Source organism: Mustela erminea, chromosome 10 (assembly GCF_009829155.1).
Source record: "Mustela erminea isolate mMusErm1 chromosome 10, mMusErm1.Pri, whole genome shotgun sequence".
NCBI lineage: Eukaryota > Metazoa > Chordata > Mammalia > Carnivora > Mustelidae > Mustela > Mustela erminea.
In genome coordinates, this window is record NC_045623.1 from 55,845,612 (window position 1) to 55,873,584 (window position 27,973).

Here is a 27,973-nt window from a genome sequence, read left to right on the forward strand (position 1 = left end):
CCAGGTCTTCAGAGACCTTGGGATGCTCCATCTTCCCTCATCCCTGCACTTGCTTTATCGTCCTCCTCCTAAAGACAGCTTCCTAAGCAGTTCTGACATGGCCTCAAGTAACTTCCTGGGCACCCCAGTTTGGAGAGCCTCCTTCTTCCAGGATCATCTATGGAGGAGGAATAGTCTTGGCATCCTTGCTTCAAAGCCTTGAAAGAGAGAATCAGATTCACCCAACCCATCTGTTTGGGCCAAGCCACACAACTCATGTGTCCCTAGTAAGACACATTCTGCTACAGCTGAGTTAGGGCTCCATCTCTCCCCAACCAGCCATGGCTGGGAGGTGTCCCCTGTCACAGGAGCCAATCCTCCTTGGCACTTGTGGGCAGAACATACCTATTAACCTTAGTGTTATAGATTCTACAGTCACATGTAACTGCTCGCTATTTCCTGAACAAACCATGCTCTTCCGAGCTTCCCCGCCTTTCTTTCTGCCAGGAGATTCTCCACTCCCACCCCGTTCTCCTGCCCGCCTAAGGAACCCATCCTCACCACCCCCCCCCCCCGGCACGAAGTCACATGCCATCCCCTCTTGGTAGCTTTCCATAAGCCCGTCACATCATTATGTATGTTTCACTCACTTGTCTTCCCAGTGAGTCACCCCACAGCTTGCACTTCCAAACAAGACCAAGCGCTATCTCCCCAACTTCCTAGATGGGTTACCTTAGGAAGGTTATGTAAATTCTCTGAATAACAGGAGATAATTGTATTTCTTTGTTAGGGTTGTAGGGACTATCCTAGCACACAGCAAATAGTAAGAAATAATCATTGCCATTATTATGAACTTCTTTAAGAGAGGAACTGTAAAGTCATAATGTTACAATAATAGATATTAACTCTTAGAGAGACAAGAAATTATGTAGGAAACCCATGGGTTTTGCATGGTTTTCCCGGTCTTCCAGCTTGTTTTTCAAACATAGTAAACACACTTTCACCTTTCAAAGCATTTCACTTTCTGTTCCCTCTGCTGAGAACTGACTTACCCAGATAGATATGTGGCTCAGTCCTTTATTTAATTCAGGTTTCTGCTCAGTTTTCACCCTCTCCAAGAAGCCTTTAAGCTAATTCCATCTAAAATAGCAGCCACCATCATTCTGTAAACTTTCACCAAGCTTTCTTCTTCTTCTTCTTCTTTTTCTTCTCTTCTTTACTGTTATGAGCAAACATTCCACATGTGTGTGTCTTTACCATCAATCTTACCAATAAAAACTCCAGGGGCAAAGGATTAGTTCACTTTGTTCACTGCTGAATACCCAGTGCCTAGCACAGTGCACATTTCAGAATGAATGAATGTTTCCCTGGCATGCATTTGGTGCTCAAGAAAGGCTTACTGACTTGAACTAATCAGCTAAGTACAAAGGCAAGGGCATGGATCAAGTGGACGCTGGGCTCAGAGAAGGGAGCCATTAAGATCCTGTATTTTTACAAGGCTTCAGGGTTTAGACACAGCCATGTTTTTCATTAAACTTCAAGCCTTCTAGAGACACCTAGTGGCCTCAATAGGCACTGCTTAGAATTGCAGAGGACTGCGTGTCAGAGGCTGGTCTCCTTGCCACCAAGCAGTGTAAATTTTTAAAATATGGCCGTTACTTTTTGAATGGGTGTGTGTATGTGTGTGTGTGTGTGTGTGTGTGTGTGTGTGTGTGTGTGCAAAAGAAGGAGGAGAAGGGGAAGAAGAGGAAGGAGAAAGAAATACAGATTTCTAATTGTGTAATCTCAGTCTGAGCCCAAATGCCTGATTTACCAGGGGGGTTACTAATAAAATTCGAAGTCCAAGTCGAAAGACCCCAAAACCAGGAGTGGGGATATCCGAGGGCAGCGGGAGATGTCACAGCTCAGAGAAGCCATCCACCCTTCTTCAGGCTTTTGTTCTCTTCAGGCCTTCAAAAGACTGAATAATGCCCACCTCCACTGGTGTGAGCGATCTTCTTGACTCAGTCTATTGAATCAAATGCTAATCTCTCCCAGAAAAACTTACAGACTCGCCAAATGATAATGTTTTACCACTATCTGAGCATTCCTTGGCCCAATCAAACTGACACATAAAATTAACCACAACAGTAGACTAGACTAAATCCTGCATACGAACTGGATGGGGTAGGGAATGAATAAGTTTTAAGATCAAATCAGTTTTGTTTTGTTTTTTGGTCAAATCACTGAATTCCATCTCTCACTGTTGATGGGGAGGCAATGTGAAGTAGTGGGAAAAGCTGTCAGTGCTGCCAGTTAGCTTCGTGCACAGAGCAATAAAGCCCTTACCCCAGTGAAGCCTTGTTATAAATATGAAAGTAAAAATATGCACTCTACACGATTATTAAGAATAAAATGCTAAGCAAATAAAGGATCTAAAATACAGCAAACAACTAAAAACACAGTACTTTTTCTTACTAGTATTACTAGTACTACTGCGACTACTATTATCCTTGCCCTCCTACTCCCCGTCCCCAAGAGCACTCACGTGTGTGAACTTGCCAGAAAACTTGGCAGTGATCCTCCTCTCTTGCAGACACGTTATGTCATATCTGACAGGAAGTTTACCTGCTCTGTGTGTCCAACAGGCCTATTACCTGGTACTTGATCCACTTTCTAGAAGTAGGACTGAAAATTCCACTTAAGTGGATTCAGATTTCAAGAAAATTACCACACGTCAATGCTTCAAAAGACAATACTACCCAGTCTTCTTTTCGGAAGTGTTACAGCATCAGAAACGATGAAGCAAATATAAAATGTCTAAAATTTGTGTGAAGGCTCATCAAAGGGTACTGGTGTCAAAACTAGCATTAAAAAGAATTTCATGTGACTGATAAATAGCCTGGGTCTACCTTTGCGCAATGCTCAACTGATTCTCTATTTCAAAGACGTGCCCTGTGTGTTTAAAGAAGAGCCCAGCAAGGCCTATGGAAATGAACGGCGCAGCAATGCTGCCCCCTTGTGCTGGAAAATAAAACAAATGAATATTTATTCCTGCTTATCTGAGGACCGAACAAACTCATGAAATGATTATTTAAATATAATCCATAATCCTTTTCTCATACATAATTATAAAATAAAGTATTTCAATAAAAACTTTTAGAAGAGCACGCTTGCAACTGAGGGTGGGTGTCAATAAATCAAAGGCATCTGGAATATAAATTGCTATAAACAGTGTCCCTTCTAGCTTATGCATCATCTCCCGCTGCACCTGAGACAAAAATACTGTGGCCTTTGATCAATCACACGCTGGGCAAGAAATAGGCTGAAATCACCTCCTATCCACCATCAAATATACATGTATGTTTTGTTCATTGCGGTTAGTTGGGTTCTTAATAAGACAAAGAATGTGTGGGGCCTGGGGGACCATGCGGCCCCGTGGCATGGATCCCACCCCCACCGCAGCTCTTTCCTCCAGGTGACCTTTTGTTCCACAAAATCCAATGTCTAGGACTTCATGGGTCCTCACGCCTGTGTATGTTATTCATTTGCTTTGAAGGTAATTCTGCTGCTGACAATCACAGAGAAGAGGCTGAAAACAGGAATGAAAAGCAGTTTGAACAAGAGAAGCCACGTGTCTGGTTTCCTAAGGCTACTACTGCGAAGTGCCCCACACCAGGTAACTTAAAACAGGAATGTACTCTCCACAGTTCTGGAAGCTAGCAGTCAGATATTAAGATGTCATCCGGGCCCTGCTCCCTCTGAGATGCTGGATGAAATACTTCTTTGCCTCTTTCTAGGTTCTGATGGTGGCCACAGGTCCTTGGCACTCCTTGGCTTGCCCCTGGGTCATGCCAATATCTGCCTGTCTTGTCATAAGGCATTCCCCCACTTGTCTGTGCCTTCACGTGGCATTTTCCTTTTCTTTTAGAAGGTTGTAAGTCACATTGAATTAGGTGCCCCACCCTTCTCCAGGATGACAGCATCTTGATTACATCTGCAAAGCCCCTATTTCCAAATAGGGTCACATTGATAAATACAAGGAGTTAGGATTTCAACATAATCTTTCAGGACACACAGTTCAACCCACAGCAGCAAGGAAAATACTCTCCTGATAGGGGAGGATCCACTCAGTTTCTTCCTGAACCTTTCTAACCAACTGAGCCACCCAGTGCTCCTTTCCTGAACCTTTCTAGTAATTAACTAATCAATTAGTGCTCAGAGAGCATCAATCCAAATAAGGAAAGGGAAATAAAAACACATGAGGGAAGAAAATTGTCAGAAAGGGCTCATCTTAGTTAGCTCAGGCTGCTATTAACAAAATATCACAGACTAGGGGCGCCAGGGTAGCTCAGTCATTTGGCTCAGGTCATGATCTCCGGATCGTGGGATCGAGGCCTGCATCAGATTCTCTGCTTAGCAGGAAGCCTGCTTCTCCCTCTCCCACCCCACCGCCCCACTTGTGCTCCCTTTCTGTCTCTCTCCGCGTCAAATAAATAAATAAAATTTTTAAAAAAGAAAAATACCACAGACTATGCAGTTTAAACACAATTTTTTCTCACAGTACTAGAGGCTGGAAGTCTGAGATGGGAGTGCCAGCATGGCTGGCACTGGCACTGGTTCTGGAGAGGGTTCTTTTCTTAGCTTAGGTAAGGTCACCTTCTTGCTGTGTCCTCACACGGCTTTACCTCAGTGTGGTCTATGCAGAGAGGAATCTATCTCTTCCTCTTCTTACAAGGCCACTAACACCATCACGAGGGCCCCATCCTTACAATCTAATCTAACCCTAATTATCTCCCAAAGGCCCTCCTACAAATACCACCAGAGTGGGGATTAAGGCTTCAACATGTGGATTTTAAGGGACTACAGCTCAGTCCACAGCTGGGATACAGTAATCTAGAGGAAGGACAAGTCTGCTTTTGAATAAAACAAAACAAAAGGGTTTTATTTTCCTTCAGTTTGGTTATTCACAGCACTATACCTTGGGACCATCCTGAAAAATTCTGGAAGAATTTGGACTTCCCTCTTGGAGCTTATCCTGGCCCCTTCCTCACTTTGGCGTGACAAATGAGGTAAATCATAACTGAAGGAGCCAAACGCATCCTGGGGAAGCTGTGCTCAAGGGTTTTCTTTTTTTCTTTCTTTCTTTTTTTTTTTTTTTTTTTAGATTTTTAAAAATTTATTTATTTGACAGACAGAGATCACAAGTAGGCAGAGAGGCAGGCGGTGGGGGGCGGGGAGCAGGCTCCCCGCTGAGCAGAGAGCCTGATGCGGGGCTCCTTCCCAGGACCCTGAGATCATGACTTGAGCCGAAGGCAGAGGCTTTAACCCACTGAGCCACCCAGGCACCCCCTGGGTTTTCTAATATGAAAGTACAAGAATGTAAAACAGCACCCCAGAATTAACTACACAGAACATACTGACAACAGATATCCCTTCTCCTCAAGGGCACACTGACCGACCCAGAGGGGAGTGCTAAGCGGAATTTACATTGACAAGGCCACATGTTTGGGTCTGTAGCTTATAGCTTTCATGTCCTTCACTGTGATGTTGTTCTTATGTCTTCCCAACCTTTTCCCTACAAAAGATCCTTTTGATTATTTTCTACAGCACACATGTTTTATAAAAGAGTTTGGGAAACAGTTAATATTTGAATGAATACTATATACCAAGTATCATGCTGAGAAGTTACAATTCACTCTTTTGACATTAACAGCACTCCTACGATTGGTCCCAAACAATGTTTAAGGAACTTATCCAAGGCATCACCAAATTATAGATTATAAATTATAAATTACAGAGCTCAGATAAGAACCTAGCAAATCTGATTCCAGAACCCACTAGTTTACCGTCACTAATTCTACTTTTTCACATGGTAGCAACTGCAGTGATATTTGTTAATTATTTTTAAAGCAAATTTCCAATATATATAAGCTCTGTCATCAATATATTCTCAATAAAGAAATAAGTCCAGAGGGTTTAAGAATCCTGCCTAAGGCCATACAACATGGGGAACCAAGGCTGGATTCCATTCCTCATCTTACAGATTTATAAGGGCCATATTCCTCTTTCTCTACCAAACTATGTACCCAAGACCAGCTACATTATTTGTGAGTTCAATTGAAAATGAAAATATGGGGCTCCTAGTTCAAAAACGATTATGAATTTCAAGGCACAAAGCATTAAAGCAAGACCTGGGACCTTCCAAATGTGGGACTCTGTGCCAATCACCCGCTCATGAAGCTGGCCTGCATCTAACTCCACGTCCACTAGCTGGGACTGTGTCACTGAAAACAAACAAGCAGAATAGTAAATAGTAAATTTCTTTGTTATAATGCCTTTGGCTATTTTCTCTATACTCTTCATTTGATGGTCACAGCTCTGAACTATCTGAAGAAACTTCTGGAAGTATTCAAAGAAAGAACAATAAATACAGCAAAGAGGCAAAGAGGGGACAAAGCACTACAGGCTGGTAAGTGCCTTGGTCTCAAGGGTGCAGGAACCACAGATCTCTGCAGTAACAGAACTTACAGAAGCATTAGAGGTCAGAGCTCAATGCCCTTCTGATGGAGGTGAGAAGAGACTACAAAGTGAGCAGGTGACCTTTGGTGAGTTATTCCAACTCTAGGATCTCGATTTTTCATCATAGAATGACATCAAGTTAGATTATTTCTACATGGCTCCCAGGACGAATTCCTGACATGCGTAGATATTTTAAATACGTGCTCTTTAAGAGGGGAATGGAGCCATGCTAATTCTAAAAATTTTTGTAAATAAGGCTGTTTGGGATCAAGTTCCCCCCCAAGAAAGCATGTAACAAATCATGCTGATACAACTAAATGTCTATTAAAAAAAAAAAAAAAATGAACGTTAGACTTCACACCCTCCACAAAAATTAACTCAAAATGGAGCAAAGACCTAGACGTAAAATGTAAAACTATAAAACTCCTAGAAGTTAACACTGGAGAGAATGTAGATGACTTTGAGTTTCATGATGGCTTGCTAGATAGAACACCAAAGACAAAATCCATGAAAAACAGTAATTGATGAGCTGAACCTATATTTTTTTAAAGACTTTATTTATTTATTTATTTGACAGAGATCACAAGTAGGCAGAGAGGCAGTCAGAGAGAGAAAGGAAGGGAAGCAGGCTCCCTGCTGAGTGGAGAGCCCAATGAGGAACTCAATCCCAGGACCCCGAGATCATGACCCGAGCCGAAGGTAGAGGCTTTAACCCATTGAGCCACCCAGGTGCCCGATGAGCTGGACTTTAAAACTAAAATTAAAACTCCCTGCTCTGCAAAAGACAGTGTCAAAAGAACTAGATGAAAAGCCGCAGACTGGTAGAAAATATATGCAACAGATACCCAATAAAGAACTATTATCCAAAATATAAAAGGAACCCTTAGTACTCAGTAAGAAAATAATGCAATTTAAAAATGGGCCAAAGGGATGCCTGGGTGGCTCAGACAGTTAGGCATCTGACTTGATAGAAATCAGGTCACGATCTCAAGTTCCTGGACCAAACCCTACCCCGGGCTCCACTCTCAGCGCAGTCTCCTTCAGAGTCTTCCTCCTTTCCCCCTGCCCCTCCTCACTGATGGTTGTGCACACACACGTGCTCACTCTCTCTCTCTCTCTCTCAAATAACATCTTTAAAAAAAAAAAAAAATATATATATATATATATATATATATATATATATATATATATATGGGCCAAAGACCTTTATAGCCACCTCACCAAAGAAGAGATGCAGATGGAAAATAAGCATATGAAAAAACCACTAGGAAAATGCAAATTAAAACAATAAAAAAAATTATTATGGCCAAAATCCAGAGCACTGAAAACATCAAATGCTAGTACGGATGTGGAGTACCAGGAACTCTCATTCATTGCTGCTGGGAAGGCAGAATGGCACCGTCACTGTGGAAGACATTCTGGCAGTTTCTTACAAAACTAAACATGTTCTTCTCATACGATCCAGCAATCGTGTTCTTTGGTATCTACCCAAAGGATATGCAAACTTCTGTTCACTCAAAAACCTGCACACAATATTTACAGCAGCTTTATTCATAATTGTCAAAACTTGGAAGCAACCAAGATGGCCTTAAGCAGATAAATGAATAAATAAACTGAGGATATCCAGACCATGGAATATTAATCAATGTGAAAAAGAAATGAGCTATCAAGCCTTAAAAAAAAAAAAAATGAAGGAACTTTAAATGCATATAATTAAATGAAAGAAGATAATCTGAAAAGGCTATACACTATATGATTCCAACTACATGACCTTCTGGAAAATGCAAAACAATGGCAACAATAAAAAGATCAATGGCTTTGGCTGCAGGGTTGGGGGATAACAAGCAGAGCACTGAGAATTTTTAGGGCAAATACTCTATGTGATATCATGATGATGGATATATGTCATTGTACATTTGTCCAAACCCATAAATGTACAACAGCAAAAGTAAACCCTAAGGGAATCTATAGACTTTGAATAATTATGATGTGTCAGTGTAGGTTCATCCATGGTTAAAAAAAAAAAAAAAAGGAACCATTCTGATGAGTGATGCTGATGGGGCAGGCTCTGCATGTGGGGAGCAGAGGAAACATGAGAAATCTCTGTACCTCTATCTCAATTCTGCTGTAAATGTAATACTGCTCTAAAAATAGTCTTACATGGCAAATTTCAAAAATTCTGAAAAACTGCTCAACTTCATTAGTAATTATATACACACAAATTAAACCAACAATGTGATACCATTACATACCAACTAGATTGGGAAAGATGAAGAAGTCTTGACATTATCAAGGGTCAGTATATCAATTAATAGGAGCTTTTATACACTGCTGTAAGACCTTTTCTGCACTTTGAAAAATTATTTGGTGTTTCCTCGTTAAAGTCTGAGGTGTACATACCCTTGAAACCATCACCAATGCACACCTCTCAGAGAAAATCTTGCACAAGTGTACCAGGGAGACATGTACCATAACATTCACAACAGAAACAAAAGTAGCAAGTTTATGTCAAGCTCCACCTCATTTTATCTCATTAATTATTCATATACTTCACAAACATTTATTGGGAGTCTCTATGTCACTGGACAGTCACGAGAGAATCACACAGGAGGAAATTCATCAGAAATCCAAGGAACTACAATCTGTATCTCTTTCTACACCTGCATATAAAACAGCATTTCTTGGGCACCTGGGTGGCTCAGACAGTTAAGCATCTGCCTTTGGCTCAGGTCATGATCTTGGGGTCCTAGGAACGAGTCCCATGTCAGGCTCTCTGCTCAGCAGGAATCCTGTACCTCCCTCTCCCTCTGCCTGCCATTCTGCCTGCTTGTGCTCTCTCTCTCTCTCCCTTACTTGTCAAATAAATAAAATCTTTAAAAAACATATTAAATTAAACATTTTTAATTAAAAATTTTTTAAATAAAATAACATTTCTATGTGATGTGACACTCTGTGTATCTGTGAGCACCTGCAGACATACATGTGTGTGTTTTCAATGAAATGGCTTTGAGAACATGGAGGAAGGAAGGAGTGAACACCTCTGCTTGAAAAGGAGAACGGTTGGTGGAAAATCTTTAGAGAGGAAACAGTAAGGGTCTATCACTGCCAGTTAAACCAACACCTTTTATTTCCTGAACTAAAACGGGACCGTTTGCCCAAGAAACTAAAAATACTGCTCTTTAAAATGTGCTGAGTTTAATATTCTCAAACCTTAAAATATACCCCAGGAGTCAGAACGAAACTTTGGCAATTATGGCCGTGCTCTCAGAGCTGCTACATATCGTTTAAAAGAACTCCTTCAGGTGAAATATCAGGAAGAAACTGCTGACAGCATGGAACAGCCCATATCTGAATCAACTACTGAAGAAAAGTGGGGAATTGTCTCAGGATTCCTCCTAAAATATCCCAGCAGCTACTCAGTCTGGAACCTGAAGACATTGAGTGACTTCTGAACGTCATCCCCATAACTTAAGATTATTCTGCATTTCCTGAATTCCTGTGGTGGTAGATTTCTTTTTTAAGATCATGGGCTTTCTTATTGTCCCATTTAACTTAGTTAAAAATTAGTTGTTCAGCTCCTAATAGACTCCAGACCCTCTGTTAGGTCTCAGAAATGCAGAAATGAAAACAGTCCTCCTTGTCCTCAAAAATCAGGAGAAGACTAGCATGTAATCCTGAGGACAACTAAATCCTGTGCTATCTGTGACATCAGAATTATGTTTACAAAGTTCAAAGGGGATCAAGAGGCCTTCCTCACGAAGCAAAATACAAACTGGTTTTGAGTGACAAAGGTATGGCTAAGGTGCTAGACAATTAAATGAGAGAAAGAAGTAGATCAGGAGGGAGACAAACCATAAGAGACTCTTAATCTCGGGAAACAAACTGAGGGTAGCTTGGTGAGGGGGGCGGGGATAGGGCAGCTGGGTTATAGACATTGGGGAGGGTATGTGCAATGGTGAGTGCTGTGAAATGTGTAAGCCTGATGATTCACAGACCTGTACTCCTGGGGCAAATAATACATTATATGTTAATAAAAATAATTAAAAGAAAATTTAAAAAAGAAAATTTTAAAAAGAAAAAGAATGTAGAGGGGGAAAAAAAAAGAAGAAGAAGAAGTAGATACAATACTCTTAAGGGCTGGAGGACCAGAACCAGCTTTGTGTGAAGCCAACCTGGGCTTGAATCCCAAGTTTCCCTGTTATTAACACAAGCCTGAACAATTTAAATTCTTCACAGTGCATGGGTGCATGCGTGTGCCCGTGTGTGTGTGTGTTAGCCTACATAGAAGGGCCACGTGGCTATTATATTATTCTGCAGTAATGGATTATGCCTTTGTTGCCACCATCAATTTCTGCAGGCAACGGGGGGAAGACACAGTTTGGTGGGTCGAGAACAGAATATCCCCTCAAAGGGTGGGTGCTGCCCCACTGAGTGCCTAGAGGGCAGTTCATAAACTCCTTGCCCCAGAGAAGCACTTCTCTATAGTTCTTGTCCTAGTGCTCAAAATAAAAGTTCATTATGTCTTAATACTTAAAGGTTTACAGCCTGTGACTGACACTGAGACAGACATAGCTTCAGAGTAGGGGGAAGGATTTCAGTGAAAGAAAAGATAAAGTACTTAAATATATCCTCTCATACAGAATGAGTGCCTAGAGTCTCTTATCCTATATCATTTTCCAGCCATGCAAACCATCCATTTTCTCACTTCTCTCTGTTCTTGCTCATGGTGTTCAAGGTACTCACAAACTGGACCGGTATTTTCAACAGCTGCACGTGGAAACTATGGAACATTCTGCAAATTTAAACAGTCTGCATTAACAATAAATTCGTATATATGGAAACCTGGATGTAAAATGCACAACGCATGATACAGATTTTTTTTTTTTTACATTGGCAACCAGATAGACACAGAACCCTAGAATTTTTTAATAGGTATCGTTTCCTGGACTATTTAATAAAATTCTCAAAAATATCAAAGATATTTTTATTTTATTTTAATAATTTGAAATATTATTGAGGATAGGCCTACAAAACTGGCACTAAACAGCTGGAAAAAGAAAAGTTTTTTCAAGATAGATTTTGGTCAAAATTCCAGAAGCATTCTTTGCGCCAGGTAGAGCCAGTGCACGGTTTGAATTTATTACAAGAAGATACAGTCACAGCTGGGCTGTTAATGATGACTCTGTATGAACAATTTAAATAGTACATACAATATTGTACAGGTCTCCCCAAACTAAAACATCTAATTAAGATACATATCCAATTTACCGTCAAAACCACTCTTGGCACATGATGGGAATGCCAACGAAATGCTATTTATAATTTTATTTAAACATGATAAAGGATGCCTAAAAAGAAATAAGCAAAATGACAGACTATCCTCAAGAGGGACAAATCAAGATGCTTGGTGAAAACGTAATTAATTTTAAATTGGGGACGATTCATCATTATTTAATATGAATTGTTGCTTACTATCAGTTATTTAGCAAAAGCTTTACAAGAACACCTACACAGAAATGGGTTTGGCTACTTCATTTTTAAAAGAATAAAAAGCATTTTTTAATTTCTTGAAAAAAAATTTCCAAATTAAAATAAAGTTGCATATGAAATATGTTCCAAAGTGACCTGCCAATAAAATACTAAAAAAATTAGAAAAGGAAGGTAAAAATATTTGTATAACAATGAAGGAGAAGCTTTGAGTACAAATAAACCTGAAACTATATTCTGGCCGCTCCGGGTCATCCTATAACTTCAAGTGAAGTGAAAGTTTTGAACAAATTAAGCATCATACTTCTATTTTCTACATTTTCTTTTAACATCCCAGGAATTGGAAAAAAATTAGAAAAAAAAAAAGAATTTAAACAGAACTCCAGGAATCTAGAAATTATTTTATAAATGTTAGAAAATACATCTATATTGGACAGTAATCTATTTCCTTAAATTAAATATTTGGGTTTTTTTTCCCCCCAGACCATAATAGTTTATCATATGTAATCCCCTTAAAATATGTAAACAAGATATATAAATTGATAGTTTATTTCTAAATCTAACTATTCTTTAGAGAATTAAAATTTAGAGTTTAAATGATAATTGAGTTGCCACTGCCCTGGTAGAGCCAAATTTCTCCAAATTAAAGGCAACTTACAATAACTCAAGGAAGGTGGTCTAATTTAGCAAGCCTGTCTATTAAAAACAAGTTCTCTGAACAAAAGACTGCATAATGATGAAATAAAGGCAAGAACAACAAATGAAATGAAATAAAAAATAATTAAGGCATTCATTTTACTATTTATTTAAACATCAGTGGGTCATTCACAGACCATTCACTACACAAAATAATCATTAAATTCAATCATCACTGAGACCCTACCACTACGCAGTCTTATAAAAGCGTTCGTCCACATTTTTTATATTTCATGGTTATGAAAGCAAGAGGGTTATGGATTCCCTCATGCTGCTATAAAAATTATCACCAACTTAGTAGCTTAAAACAACACAGACCTATTACCCAAACAATCCTGAAGCTCAGAAGTCCAAAATGGGTCACCAGGGCTGCATTCTACCTGAAGGTTCCAGAAGAGAATCGATTTCCTTGCTTTTCCGTCGTCTACTAGCTGCCTGCATTCCTCGCTCTTGGCACGGTATACCACTCCAACTTCTGCTCCTTGTCACATTTTCTCAGACTCTACTTCCTCCCTCCTACAGGGACCCTAGGACCCTGGTGATTGCATGGGACTGGATTATCCAGGATAATCTCCCTATCTCAGGTCTTTAACTTAATCACTCTACAAAGTCCCTTTACCATGTAAAGTAACATAGTCACAGGTTCCAGGGACTGTGGGGGCAGTCCTCCTGCCTATACAGAGGATAAAACATTTTTTAGCTTGCTCTGTAAATTACGACTATAAATACATGCTGTGTGGGCCTTTAATTTGTACTCTTGCTCCCAGCCCTGTAAATGGTGGGGATGGGCCTGATGTTTTCCCAAAACAATAGCCTGGATAATAGGAGGGTATTGAGACCATGACCTGGAATTTGGACTGTGAGAGTCAGATTTGGGAGAGAGAATCTCTGAATTTCTTTTGGCCTTGACTCCAAGGACCCTAGACATGCTTGGGGAGTTTCTGAATTACAACAATGAAAACGTTCCATGGCCCGTGAGGTGGCCTGAGAACTCATCGCTGAGATCCACTGCAAAGCGGGGCTAGGTCCTGAGGATGACTAAGCAAAACCCAATTTGTTACCATTTACTGAACACGTTGTATGAGTCAGGAGCTCTGCTAATTGCTTTACCTTCTTCATCTCCCTTAATTTTTGCAGCAGCTCTAAAAGGCAGATTATTACTATTATCATCATATAACAGATGCAGAGCCTTAATACCAAGGTGAATAAGTAACAAGCTGGATTCAAAGTTTATAGTTTGTCTGACTATAAAACTGGTGCTTTTAAACCACTCCAGCACATTTCCATATTTTATGAATCATTGTGTCTAATTACATTTTACTCTAGAAATTCATTTTCCTTTCATTATGGACAAACCATTAGGAAAGTTAGTTTAACTGTTTCAACTGTGCCATGGCAACGAAGGGTTTTTTTTTTGTCTAGCGTGGTAAATGAGGGAGCACACTCCCCGAGACCAGAAAAATGGTATCAAAGATGATCAGTAAGAGAGTCCCCAGAGAGTGATTCTCCAACTTTAGCAACGTCTCAGAATTACCCGGAATGTTTATTAGCACACAGAGGGTGAGCCCCCTACGCAGAGTCTCCAGTTTAATTGGACTGGGTTTGCGCCCATTCCCTTCATTTTAATAAGTTCGTTAGTGACGCTAATACTCTGTCTTGGCAACCACACTTTGAGGACACCATCCCAAGAAAAGGAGTTCCCCTCAGGCAAGAGAGTCTCAGTAGACAAGAGTGAGGTCCACAGGTTTCTGGCACGGTCTTCCCCACAGCGAGACGCAGCCTCTGATGTCAAACTTTGGAGTATCAGAATCTGCTTCCTATACCAGGGATTCAGACCAGAATTAGGGGTGAAATTTTGATATCTCGGGAGGAGAAAAGAAAAGGAATTGCTGCAAGTGGGAGAAAGAATCCCAGGCTGGAACAAGGGATTTATGTATGGGGTGAAAAGGGATATAACATGAATAGAACTTTAAGGGCAGACTTTGGAGAGGTTAATGTAAAGCAGCCATAATGTCTTCCTTTTATGTGAATTTTCAGGTTTCGAAGCACATCAGCGTGCACCGCCATTTTTCTGGTGTTCATAGAGCACAGGCTTCTTATTCCACAGTGTTCTCAGAGCTCTGGGGAATAAAGTACAGGATGGTTCTAATCACATACTACTTTCTGTCAACTGGAGAGGCAATGACTTATTTACAAACCCTTCAGAACACTGAAGCCCTGAGCGGAAGCTATCTACTTTCTTTGCCTGGCCAAAAAAAAAACACAAATTCCCAAACTCATGCTAAAAAAATAGGAAATAAAAAATCTCATTCTCAACCATTGGTACCTTACTTTTGGATCCTCCTTTTCATCTCTCCTCTTTTATTCTTTGTCCCCCTTTCAGAAATAATGTATACTAGTATAGAGACATTTTCACTTGCACAAGGAAAGCAAAAAAATCCATTCCAAATGGGACAATGTATCTGAAAGAACTTGTTCTCGTAATCTCTCACTCCAATGATGATATAGTAAAAGCAAAGGTAAAAAGGGGAAAGAAAAAAATTGATGAAATAAATCCAGGTCACAGTGGGAAATGTAACATTCCCAATGCGGGGACCCTAACTGTTGACAGCAGACTGGGAGGGAACATCTCATGGGTGTGAGAGTCCTTAGTCAAAGATAGCAAAAAGAATATTTGGGTTTTATAATCAATGGGATTGAGTGTAATCCCACTAAAAGGAAGGAAAGGTAAATATAACCTTCCTAGTAAAGCCTACAGTAGATTTCTAAACAGTATAAAGAAATACATTGTTTTTACCTTACATACAGAATAACTCAAAAAATACCATGCTGAATGCTATTGGTGCCTGCCCACATCCCTCCTCTGGCTGGTGCATGGCTGTCCCATTCACTGTGATTGTTGGAAATAAAAATACAGAGGATTGCCCTGGACCGAATGGGGGGAGTGACTTGCTTGAGAAACTACACCTCTCCCCACCCCAATCAGGGCTGACTCGGCCAATGACTTGCTGGCATGGAATACAAAAGGTGAGCCCACTTGTCCCCATGAGACTCACTTTGTCCTGTCATTTGTGCTCTAGAGTATCTTGTGGGATCAGACTGAACCTAATCTCTACTGATAACACATCCATGTTTGCCATTTTTCCTGCCCTGTTCTGTCTCCTTCACCTCCCTTTTAATGAGAGCATATTCCCAATAAGCACTTAAGCAAGAATCCTTATCTCAGGTTGGTTCTAAGGAACCCAACCTAAGACAGTTGATACCATAGGTGTTCCCGGGAAGCATACTCTAAATATGGGAATCCTGGTATTGGGTCATTTTCCAGCTGTATTGAGAATCCCATCACCGGAAATAAGTAAAACATGGGTTGTCCTTGGAATGCTAGAGCATTCTTCTGGCTCCCCGCCTATGAAAACCTGTGACGGGATACACATGGAAGAGGTCGTAATGACTGCAACAAAACCCTGGGTGTTTTAGAGGTATGAAAACATAATAACTGGGAACTGTGGAATTGGCTATTGTTGCTAGGTACCATGATTGAAGAGAGAAAATGGTAAGCTCAGGCCTATGAATGAACAATTTAAATCAAAGTGGGACAGTAAGAGAGTCCATGGCAGCTTATAGAGTACATTTCTTCTCCTTCAGTGGGACAGCAGTCACAGAACAGGGACAGTACTGAATTGTTAGCAGAGACTCAGGAAAGGCTGAATCCCAGCCCAGGTCACTCTCTAACACACATTCAGGGCCCTAGAGGGAAGAACTGGGAAGCTGACACTTGAAGGGATTATCTGTGTAGACACAGTCACAAATCTCAAATCATGAGGCACCTGCTGACTCGGTTGGTTAAGCATCTGATTCTTGATTTTGGCTCAGGTCATGATTTCACAGTCATGAGATCGAGCCCAGCATCGGGCTCCATGCCGGGGTGTGAAGCCTGCTCCTTCTCCCTCTGCCCCACTCTGCTTTCTCTCTCTCGAAAGAAAGAGAGAGAGGGAGGGAGGGAGGAAAGAAATCTCAAATCCTTAGTCCTCAAATTCTGAATCCTATAGCCTCAAGAAACGGTCAGTTCCCCCTTATGAGAAGATAGAGCTAGTCACACACACATATCTGAAATGCTACAAAGGCCTCAAATGAGGATAAGGCTCTTAGAAGATAGTTCTTGCCCTTTTCATGATTTGCCTCACCTCCTCTCTTGGCTCATAATTAAAGTCAAATTGCAGTATAAACTGATTTAGGAAGTGCTGAGCCAGCTAAAGCAAAGGAAAGTATATGCCTAAAAAGATGCTACCTCGGGGCACCTGGGTGGCTCAGTGGGTTAAAGCCTCTGCCTTCGGCTCAGGTCATGATTCCAGGGTCCTGGGATTGAGCCCTGCATCGGGCTCTCTGCTCAGCAGGAAGCCTGCTGTCTCCTCTCTCTCTGCCTGTTTCTCTGCCTACTTGTAATCTCTGTCAAATAAATAAATAAATAAAACTTTTTAAAAAAAAAAAAAAAAACCAAGATGCTACCTTGAGGAAATAGGAATGGTTTACGGTGGGGCTAGGTGAAAAGGAAACAGAAAATAAAGCTGAATTAGAGTGAGTTGTCGCTATGGTGGTACTTTCCAGTGATACAGGATTTAGTAGCCCAGAAAAGGCCCTGATGCCAGTTATAATAGGCTGTTGGAATGAATGACCCCGGGACACCTGAAAAAGGCAAAAGCCTTTATTAAACAACATAGAGATGCTACAACTCCTATATCAATGTATGGTGAAAGAGTTTGAAAGCTCAGAGAAGGTCCACTCTATTAGACAAAATCCCTGTGGTGGACCACGTTCCTTAGGAAGCCACAGAAGACACTCCCTCTATCAAGGCACAGAGGTTAGAAAGACATCACAGCACTCAATAAGCTAGGAATAATGACAGGAGATATTATGTGCATTCCCTAATAGCAATGGGGATGAGAGAACCCAAGAATAGCAGACATCAGTGGCAGCATACACCCCTTAGAAAGTAGACAGAATTACTATAAACTGTGACAAATCCAGAATGAGTCAGAAAGGCCTGACCCACAGAAATTTATGGAAATCATTTCATCCTTAGGACCAAGATAGATACACAGCCAAAATAAGTACATACAGGGGCACTTGGGTGGCTCAGTCATTGGGTGTCTGCCTTCGGGTCAGGTCATGATCCCAGCATCCTGGGATCAAGCCCTGCATCAGGCTCCCTGCTCTGCCAGAAGCCTGCTTTCCCTATCCTAGTCCCCCTGCTTGTGTTCCCTCTCTCATTGTGTCTCTGTCAAATAAATAAATAAAATCTTTAAAAAGATTTTAAAAAGAAAAAAAAAGTACATACATACATGTGTATATACATGTATCCACACCTACAGGCAATGGGGATCAAGGACACATGAGGTCAGCCACCCCCACTGAAGAGCTGTGTTCGTATGCCCAGTTCTCTGACCCAGAACACATCAACTAGAGAAAAGGAAAGATCTTGCAATTACTCAGATTTTTCAAAACTACTGCATACAGATTGAACTGCTAGCCAAAGATCCCAAACACCATCACGAGTTTCAATTAAGGGGAGAGGTATAGGGAAGTCAGCTAAGAAACTGAGTTCCAACTGTGTTTGTCTTATAGTGAGTCCTGATGGTCATCGTCATGGTCATTTCCCTGGTTTCCAAATGTGTAACTGGAATGAATATACTTGGCAACTGGCAGATGAGAACACTTGCCATTAAGTCCTCCATAGTTTCCTGGGTGTGCTATAGGAAAGTACCACAAACTGGGTGGCTTTAAAAGAGAAATTTAGGGGTGTCTGCGTGGCTCAGTTGTTAAGCGTCTGCCTTCGGCTCAGGTCATGATCTCAGGGTCCTGGGACTGAGCCCCGCATGGGGCTCCCTTCTCAGTGGGGAGCCTGCTTCTCTCTCTACCTGACAACTTGTGCTCTCTCTCTTTCTCTCTGTGTCAAAAATAAATAAGTAAATAAATAAATATAAAATAAATAAGGCCTTAAAAAAGAGAGAGAGAGAAATTTATTCTCTCACAGTTCCGAAGGCTAAAAGTCTGAAACTAAGCTTTCAGCAGGACCATACTCTGTTCAAAGTCTCTATGGGAGGATCCCTCTTTGCCTCTTCCAGCTCTGGCAGCCCTCAGGCTTTCCTCAGCTCCGGGCAGTGTTAACTCCTCCAGTCTCTGCCGCAGTCTGTTTTCCCTCTATTTATCTTCCCTGAATATCTGTATCTGTGTCTAAATTTCTGTCTTCTTCTAAGGACACCTGTCACATTAAATTCAGGGCCCACCCTCCTCCAGTATGACCTCATCTTACCCAATTACATCTGTAATGACGCTCTTTCAAAATAAAGTCACATCCACAGGTACAAGGGGTTAGGACTTCGAAACATCTTCTGGGGGATGCAGTTCAACCCACAATAACATCTCAAAGAGAGAGCAAAAATCAGTAACACTCTCAAAATCTTAAAGGATGTAGGAATGGTGGTTCCAAGTAATACCCTATTAATATACCAGTCTTGTCCCTGTGGTAATTAAAAAATCTACAAGAGACTATATAATTGACCACCACAAGCTAACCAAGCATTCACCTCAATTTCAGCTGCTTTACGAAATATACCAGGTACATTTACCAGAGCAGATTAATAGTCTTGACTATTTGGCAGGTCACCATTGAACCCACAAACGTTTTCTTTTTCATTCTTATCAAGGAAGAAGAATCAGAAGCAGCTCACAGTCACGTGGACAGACAACAGTGCATGCCACAGTCTTGCCCTGGGGCTACATCAGTTCTCCTGTGCTCTGTCATTATATTGTCAGAAGAGCCTTCCGTCCAGATGAATGTTCTAGAGATAACCACATTGGCCCACTATATTGATGAGGTCATGTTACTTGTAATTGGTGAGTAAGAAGTAGCAAGTGCTCTGGACACCTCAGAAAGACATGCATATTCCAGAAGGAGACAAAACCCAGAAATATTTAGGAGCCTGCCACACAGGCAAAGTTTCTAGGGGTCCAGTGTTCTGGGCATCATGGGATATTCAAAAGTGAAGGATAAGTTATTACTTTGCAACGCCTAGCACTAAAAAAGAACCAGAATGCTTAACAGGCTTTTTTAGGTCTGAGAAGCAGCTTGAAAATAAATGCTTGGAAATACTGCCATGACCCATCTGTCAGATGATGTCAAAAGCTGTTAGTCTTGAGTGGAGCCCAAGGCAAGGAAAGGTTCTGCATAAGGTCTAGGATTGTTGCTTGATCCACTTCACTCATAGTACTGGAATTATCTGTGGTAGCAAAATATATTATATAAGTACTCATTGCTAGGGTTCTAGAGAAAGTGATGACATCTGTGGCAGGAAAGTAAAAACTATTGACAAACCACTCCTAGCAGGAAACTGGGCCCCAGGAAAAACTGACCATCAAACTGTGATGCCCCAAGCGACATCAAGTGGCCAAAACTTCTATTATCAGCTGGATATCATGATATGCTAGAGAAGAGTTTCTACCAGCACATCTCCCTGTGACCTTACTTTGGCAGCTTGAAATCAGCCATGGTAGGAATATTTATACCACAAAACTCAGCAAATGCTACAAATTAGGGTGGTATTTTTCAGAGATAATTATTAAATATTTACCAGCATACCTGTGACACTAACAGACCCAACCAATCATAAGGTCAGGTGACCCCAGCAGCCATGCATCAGAACAGGGATGAGACACAGCTGGGATCAAATCTGAGTGGTCCAGAGAGTAAAAGAGAATGGCACAAATATGTCCCTAATTCCCATGTCATCTCTCTCTCCTACAGCAATGCTTCTCTCCTGTTTCACACCTATGTACACATGGAGGCTTCTCTGGGACCAGCTGATGAAGGAGGGAAAAGTTCAAGATCGGTACATGAATGGGGGCCAGTACTGGGGTACAAGCTGAAAATAAATTGCTCTTACGCTACAGAATAGCCCTGAAAAATATCAATTAGGGAAAGAAAAAGAGAAGTGGCCTATAATTCAGATATATATATATGTGTATATATATATATATATATATATGTATATATATATATGTGTGTGTGTGTGTGTGTGTGTGTGTGTGTGTGTAAATATATATATATATATATATAGTCTAATGACTGGGCTGAGTTTCAGGGTCCTGAAACAAGTAAGATTTGAAGACTAGGTATAAGAAGATCTAGGTAGGAGGCATGTGGGTGGGCCTATGGGAGTGGGCGCCAAGTGTGGAGATTGTCCTATGGCATGTTCATGCCAACCAGAGAGAATCCACTGCAGAGAAAACCTTAAAAACAAAGATGACTTGGCCAGTAAATGTCAGCTAGTCTCTGCACTTGGGCACCTTGTAGACTCATCCATGGTCTTATGAACAGAGTGGCCAAAGTAGTAGAGATGGAGAATATGAATGGCTCTAACAGCATAATGGACTTCCCCCCATCTTGAAAGCTTATCTGGTAACTACTGCTGCTCACTATTGGGTCTGCCAGCAACAGAGAACAATGCAGAAATCATCCCTCAAGGAGACTAACAGGCTACTCGGTAGCAAACTGATTACACAGGACACCCTTCACTCAAGAAATAGCTGTGTTTAATCTAGTCAGGACAAACATACATGCTTGGTCTGGGTTTGCCTTTCTCACCCAGAGTATCTCAGCCAGCCCACTATGCCAGGATTAAAGATTATGATGACCAGATTGGAATCCCACATAATACTAACTTGGACCAAGGGATCATTTTACAGCAGAGGCAAAATGGTAGAAAGGAAATGACTGAGGCCCTGTACCCTGATCCTACTATCACCACACCATCCAGAAGTTCCATTAGAAAGGAAAGTAATGGACTCAAAGTTGTGACTGAGGTGCCAGTGTGGGGTTGACATCATTGTAGGATGGGGCATTACCCTCTAGAATGAGGTCCACACTTTAAACTAGTCACCATTATATGGTTATAAAGCCTTGGGCAGGAGAATGTATGTGTCAGGGAAGGAAGGTATAGAAGCAGAAGTGGCCTTGCTCACATTCATTACTCTGTGACCTGTTTGGGATATTTGCGCTTCCTATCTCCATTAGTCAGCAGTAGTCTTATATTCTCTTGATGATTAGAGTCCACTAACCCTGTCAATATGGCAACTTCTTTTTTGCTCACTGGTTTACTGACAAAAGGAAACCAAAGTGACCAGAGAGCAGCTATGGCTTTAAGTTCAGCAGTACGACATAATGTAGGAGTGTCCCCCATCTAGGAACCTTGACCACTAGATTCATAGAGCTAAAAAGGGGAGTAATTGAAAGGCATTAAAATTTGGTCTCCTAATTGCCAGACTCAATTCACATTCCCTGCCCTTATTTCAGCTGACTTATCTGTAGCATGAAAACCTTAACCACTCCATCTTTCCTAACACCTGTCTCCTTATTCCTGTACCATCAGAGCTGCTCATGCTTCACTGTCTTCACTCTCCTTTGTCTTCCTCCTCCTTTCAAATGTTGTCCTTTTCTCATTCTAGAAATTCCTTTGAGGATTTTCTATTTCTCTAGCTATAAAAAATTCATTTTATCTCTCAAGACTAAACAAATCAGCATCTCTACATCTAATCTTGCTCCTGAGTTAAGACTAGTATTTCTCATTGCCTGACAATGCCCCAGGCCACCATTTTCTTTTTCACAGATGCTCCCCCTATACTCTCAATTGGAAAATAATATGGCGATAAATACTTGAGGAATGCGTGATCCACTGAGTAACTGTCATAACATCAATACGAGTAGTAAAGGAATTATCTGAGAAGAGTAATTCTTTACATTTCAAAAATGTGACAGTGTATTTGACTTCTGCCTAAAAATGCACATACTCAAACAGAATATATGTGGAGATTACTAGGACCTATATGGGGAACTCAACATTTTTGGTTCTAAAATATATATTCAATCTGTAGTTAAGTAATACACATTCTATGGTAATAACATGTCTGTTCAAGGAACTACACTGGCCAAAATGCTCTAAATGAATAATGGGAAAGTTGGCACAGATCTCAAAGTTATAGGACAAGCCATATTTGACCCTAATACAAAGAGTCATACTAAAATAAAAGGTGTGTTGGCTTCTACTTGTTGCTTAAAAGGAATGCTGTTTTAGGAATAAGGAAAAAAACATCAAGTGGCCTGGCAGATAACACAGCTTTATAAAAATGGATAAAAATTTAACAGATGGGGTCCCTGGGTGGCTCAGTGGGTTAAGCCTCTGCCTTTGGCTTAGGTCATGATCTCAGGGTCCTGAGATCAAGCCCCTGCATCAGTCTCTCTGCTCAGCGGGGAGCCTGCTCCCCGCCTCCCCTCCATCCTGCCTGCCTCTCTGCCTACTTGTGATCTCTGTCAAATATATAAATAAAATCTTCAAAAAAAAAAATGTAACAGATAGTTAACCTACTAGAGTACAAGTATGGGAAGCAGATGCTTGCTAACCAAAGAGGGACTGTTAAGTATGTTCCTTCAGAAGGAAGCAGAGTATCTAAAGGACTATCGTCCAGGCCACTGGTAGTAAAAGTACAAGGAATAAAATTCTTAAACGGAGAACATAATTTGTTTAGGTGCTCACTTACTGCCAAGTCCCTACACTTAACAAAAATCAAACATATCCAAATAGTACAATTACTCAAAATTGGAAACACAGAACAATTAACTAGAATTTTACAGATGGGGGAAGATAGGTATCACTTAAAACACAAGGTCCTTTGGGAACCTTTATCAGCACAATCTTATAGTATGAAATGGGGGGCATATGATTATGCCGATAAACAACTTAAAATCAGAACTTACTGAGATCTGGCCCTTAAATTTATACTCCAATCTGTGACAACTTGTTACATAGGCTAGGGCTATTCTTGCTGGGAAGTTAGTTCTATGTGACATTCTGTAATGATCTTAGCCTAATTCATAATGTAACTACTATTTGATGTAATAATTAAGTAATTAGTAAAAATAATTTGATTTTCTTTAAAAAAATCATAACACTGATATCAATGATCAGGTGTATGGGAAATTAAAGCCCCCACATGCTATTCTTCCAATGGAAGCTGACTGGCCCCAGGAGGAACTAGATTTACCCGACAATCAGTCTCTATATTAAATGAATCTCTTGACACCTTAGATGAAATTCACATTTTGGTGATGAAAGGAAATAAAAGGGCTGATGAATATGTACATGATTACAAACATATCCATGCTGGATATTTGGAAAAATCAAATATTTCTTTAAAGCAATACCAATACTCTACTGGATAAAAGAAATAATTTGTATTTTAGTATTTGTATGTTTGCTTTTCTGTTATTGTTGTCCCATAAATGGTAGAAAAGAATGATAATGAGCAATGTATAATTATAAAGCCTTGATCAAGAGTCAGGTGGGTGGAATGTGTAACATAGAGTTATATTACAGCTGAACGGCCAGAGTTCCTTTCTCATCCTCAGGGACAACTGGAAGTCAGGTACTGATTCTTGGCCAAGATAACAATGAGTAGACTAATGATGTATAATGTGCTGTTAGAGTTTAACACTCCCCTGATGGCACCCAGGGCCAGCCTCTTTGATGGCTTACAACTGCTGTAACCAATATAAGAGCCTTGGCTTGGCTATGGAACCAATGGAGCCTAAGAGATCCGTTGGAAACTTTTGCCAAAGTTCTCCAGAAATAAAACAGGTTTTTTGGTTTACCCCCCTACACCCAGCCAAATCTTTTGCCAGGTGTTTCCAACTTCAACAAATGGCACCACTACTAATCCAGCTGCTCGGGCAAAAACCATAGCATTGGATCTTGATTTCTCCCTTTCCCAGACCTCTACATGCATTCTGCAGCAAGCCCTGTCTATCAGGCTCCTTCTAAACAACACGAATTCTTTCACTTCTTTCCATCTACTCTGGCATCACCCTGTTTCAGATCACCTTCCTACAGTAGACTCTGCTTCCTCTCTGCCCCTACACATTGTACCCATATCCAAAACACTACTTTTTGAAACTCAGATCATGTCCCATTTTTGTCTACAAACCTTGTAATGGCTTCTCATTGCTCTTAAGATACAACAAAACTCCTTACTCTAGCCCATAAGTGTCCAGGTGATCTAGCTGCTCCCTGCCTCTCTAATCCCAGCCATAGTCTTCCTCTCCCCCTTGTCTTCTGCACTCTAGCCACACTGGCCTCCTTTCTCTTATTCAAACATCCTGGTTCCCTCCCACCTCAGGACATTTATATTTCTATTCCCTCTGCCTATAAAGCACCCCCCACACAAACTTCTTGCTGATTAACTGGTTTCTATCATTTGGGTTACCAGTCAAATATCTTCTCTTCTTGGAAGACTTCCATAGCCATCTTACCTACAGTATCCTTCCTTTCCTCAGCTCACACTCTATCCCATCATGTTTGCTTCTTTCCTTGCATTGTTTCAGCCTAGTCTTCTGTTTATTATTGTAATCACTATTCTAATCAGCTTGTACGTCAGTAAACAGACTCGTGCTTTTATCTATGAATTAAAACCAATTTACTTGAGATAGGATTCATAAATACAACTAATAATAAGATGACATAATGAAGTACATAAGATGAGAAGACATAATGAAGAGATACTGAGCTCCCAGTCTCCCCTTTCATCACACTGGCTGGCACCCCCAAGTGTAAATTCTTTGCACAAGTAGGTCTCTCTTGTCTGAGGAGCAAGTGACTGGCTAGCCTGGGCCTTTAGGAAACCTCCTCCTTGCATGCCAGGTACAATTAGTACTTATTTTGGACAATATGTTAAGCCTAACCGATTGGGCTGTATACAACACACATACATAATTTACTCGTACTTTTAGATGATTGCTTTGTGGGATTCTTGATCCTGGCATCCCCTTCATGTAAACCGCCATTATAATCGTTTATATCTCCCAGTATTATTTATGATACAGGTTCGGCGGCTGTAGCAGACAGAAACCCACAGCAACAATAGAACTGTATTTACTTCACATTCAATCCAGTCTGGTGTGGCTGCCTCCATGAAGTTGTCACTTGCTCAGCGCCCTTTGGTTTTGGAGCTTGATCAGCCCAGTGGTTTCACCTGGGTCACAAGGTGCAAGAAGTCCCACCCCGGCATGGCCAATGCAGCTACTAGAAAAGGGGAGAGTAGAAGGAAAAGGATGCCTCTTCATTTCAAGGCATGCTCTGGCCAGAGCCTAGACTCCTAGGCTCTAAGACTAAGAGGGAACTGCAAGAAAGGCTGAAAGGTGGCCTATCTCCTGGGTAACCATGTGCTCAGTTACAACTCCACATTTTCTTACTGTTGGAGAGAAGCAAAGAATGGATATTAGAGAGTTCTCTCTCATGCACCAATCAGAATGCCATCTTCATAAAAACAAATAATTTCTCTGTCCTCTTCCACCATTACATACCCCACCTCCTAGAACAGTACCTCGCATGTTCGTCTTCCTCTGACCATTTTCCTTGCCTTTGTCCTGACTCAGCCATCAACACTGATGTGGTTTTTGGATGTAATGAGGTTTGGCAGGGTGAGATCGGGAACCACCAAGAAGTTTTCTTGAGATGTCTTTGGTGCAAGATGGTGGTTTTCTTAAAGCATAGGGTCAGGACTCACAGGGGAAAAGACCAGGCGCACCTGGGTTGTTAAGGAGTGACGGATTTTATACTTTGGGATGGGCCGGAGGTAAAGATAAGGGAAGTTCCAAAAGGATTTTCATATGCTAAAGAAGACTTCCGGGAAACCAGCGGCCTTCCTATTGTCGAGCTAAAGCTGTTTTTCTTAATGTTTAGCAAAGCATTAACACAGTTAGGACCTTCCTGGAGGAATGTTACTCTCTTCCTGCTTCAAGTATTTGTCAGTGGGCTGCAGGTTATTATGATGTCTAATTTTATCTGTATGTCCTTCTGGAAATTAGATTATTGATAAGAATGTTTTTTTCTTGTAAATCACTAAGACCTTTGTAAACTGAGGGAGACACAGGTCTTGCAGGACTGTGATCTCTAAAAGTTAACCATTTGTTTTTCCTTCCCTTAGCTTTAGGGCCGCCCTGAGTGCCTGAGGAATGTCCCAGAGATCCCATCTTGGGCGGGAGGGTGGGGGGTCCATTTGTGTTTTGTCCTCAGTTGCCTTCTGCTCCCTCATCAATCACCACTTGGACATAAGCTGTGTCCTTCTAAATTACTTTTCTGTCTCCGTGCCAATCTATCTCCCACACTGCCATCAAAGCTAACTGTTTAAAATAGGAACAGTCTTCTTTTATTTCTTTTCTTGAAGTGCTTCAATAGCTCACCAATATCCTCAGGATAATTTACCAGCAGAGCCTTCAAGGGCCTCGCCAACCATATCGCACCTTCTCCAGCCAAATAAAGCTGAAAATGATTCTTTGAACGTTCCATTTTTTTCATGCTTTTACATCTCTGCATGCGTACTATGCAAACGGTGAGGAATATCCATTCACTCTTCTGCATCCCCACAGTATCTTGTACATACTACCAATGACATTATTTTGTGAGTTTTTAAATTTAACGTCTTCCTCTTCTATGGGCTGTTACTACCGAAGGGAAGAACAGGGATCATGTCTTGTTCATCTTTCAGTTCTTAGCCAGGAGTTAAGCACAAAACTTTCTTGTTGCTGTCTGCAATGACCACATGGTTGAAGGAAGAAAGCACCAGTACTTTATCCAGAACTCTCCTGGCACCTAGCATCCCGTGCTGGACGGTGGGCTGCTCCTGCCCAGGAATTTATGGGTGTCAGGATGAATGACACGTGAGGAATAACAACTATGAAATAACGTTTACTATTCACAGAGCAGAGAGCAAAAGGATTCCCCAAGGAGAAGAGCTCAGATTCTATCTAAAAGTGAAACAAAGTTGAGAGGGAGGTGGAAAGTGGCTTAGGGAATTATTATGATTAAGGGGGTGGGTGCATATTTTTTTTTTTCTCTCTCTTTCCTATGTGTGAGGCAAAGGGGAGGGGTGGGGAACTGAAAGTTATCAGCCATCAAACATCAAAAATAAATTATTTCTGTGGAGCATAACAAATAGCTTGGAGGACATGGGGAAATAGAGAGGAGAAGGGAGTTTGGGGAAATTGGAAGGGGAGGTGAACCATGAGAGACTATGGACTCTGAAAAACAATCTGAGGGGTTTGAAGTGGCAGGGGGGGTGGGAGGTCGGGGTACCAGGTGGTGGGTATTATAGAGGGCATGGATTGCATGGATCACTGGGTGTGGTGCAAAAATAATGAATACTGTTATGCTGAAAATAAATAAAAAATAAATTTTAAAAAAATAAATAAATAATTTCTGTAGTA

General features: G+C 41.0%; 1 protein-coding gene and 1 long non-coding RNA gene across 2 annotated transcripts in view; both read right to left on the bottom strand.

Annotated features, from left to right (window-relative positions):
• PDE4B (phosphodiesterase 4B) overlaps positions 1 to 27,973 on the bottom strand; it is a 447,018-nt gene that overhangs the window by 394,705 nt on the left and 24,340 nt on the right. The gene's annotated exons all lie outside the window — the stretch shown is intronic.
• LOC116567635 lies at positions 1,544 to 26,592 on the bottom strand. The gene is made up of 3 exons (XR_004276282.1): positions 25,889 to 26,592; positions 16,401 to 16,410; positions 1,544 to 1,554 (listed from the first exon to the last, which is right to left on the bottom strand). It is a non-coding gene; the product is annotated as an uncharacterized LOC116567635 (long non-coding RNA).